The sequence below is a fragment of the Haliaeetus leucocephalus genome, unplaced genomic scaffold (genome assembly GCF_000737465.1).
Source record: "Haliaeetus leucocephalus isolate CR32 unplaced genomic scaffold, Haliaeetus_leucocephalus-4.0 Scaffold2, whole genome shotgun sequence".
Lineage (NCBI taxonomy): Eukaryota > Metazoa > Chordata > Aves > Accipitriformes > Accipitridae > Haliaeetus > Haliaeetus leucocephalus.
The window spans coordinates 481533-482438 of record NW_010972438.1 but is presented as its reverse complement, the minus strand read 5'-3'; positions in this window follow the sequence as shown (position 1 = coordinate 482438).

Below are 906 nucleotides of genomic sequence, written 5' to 3'. Positions count from 1 at the left end.
CGCTGCCGCCTGCGCGCTCGCCCGGGGGAACAGCTCCCCGGGGAACTGGGCGGGGGGCGAAGCGCGGGCCGCCGCCGGGCTCCACCCCCCGGGAAGCTTCGCCCGCACGGCTTGCCAAAAGCGGAGTTTGGAATAGGACTGTGCATCTCCTCTGCCCTCCAACGGGCTCTTTTTTAACTGTGGAGGAAAAAAAGAGACGGGGAAAGAAGTGATGATATTCCCAAATTCCACCCACCAGAATCCACAGCGGGGGGAACAGCCCCGAGATAGCACAGCCTCTGATCCACCCTCCCTTATCGGCGTGGGAACGCCCCACCTGCGTGGGTGAAGGTGTCAGTTCACATCCGCTGCCGTTCTTCCCTCCTCCGCGGGTACGTGCACTCGCCCCCTCGTCGTGGAGCGGAATGCGCTCCAAGACCGAGGAGCACTGCTGGGTGAGCCTCTACAGAGAAAGTCAGGATCCGTCCTGGGACGGGAGACTGTCCTGGGCCACGCTCTCTGCAGCAGATCCTTTGTTTGCCCACGTAGCCCTTGTCCCTGCGGTCTAAGGGAAAGAGCCCTGAGCAGTTGCCCAGACCAGCGCTCACCTTCTGTTGCCCCGTCCTGACACAGGGCACAGCTGTTAAGGCTTAGAGCGCACGCAGGGGGGACCCTACTCCTTGGGCTGCACATTCAGGTCCCCGTGCAAGAGGGGGCACGGGTGGGCTCCAGTGCACGGCAGATACGCCGGTCGTGGTACTCTCAGCACTGTGTGGATGCTTCAAGCCGAAGCAATGGCAGAGCTGACAGCCAAGCGGAGCGGTTATAGGATGTGGGCACAGCATCCTTGTCTCAAGCCTGAGTTTCCACTGAGAGCAGAGACCTAGCCGGAGCACCCGCGCAGTGGAGGAAAGCAAAAGGGAAGCT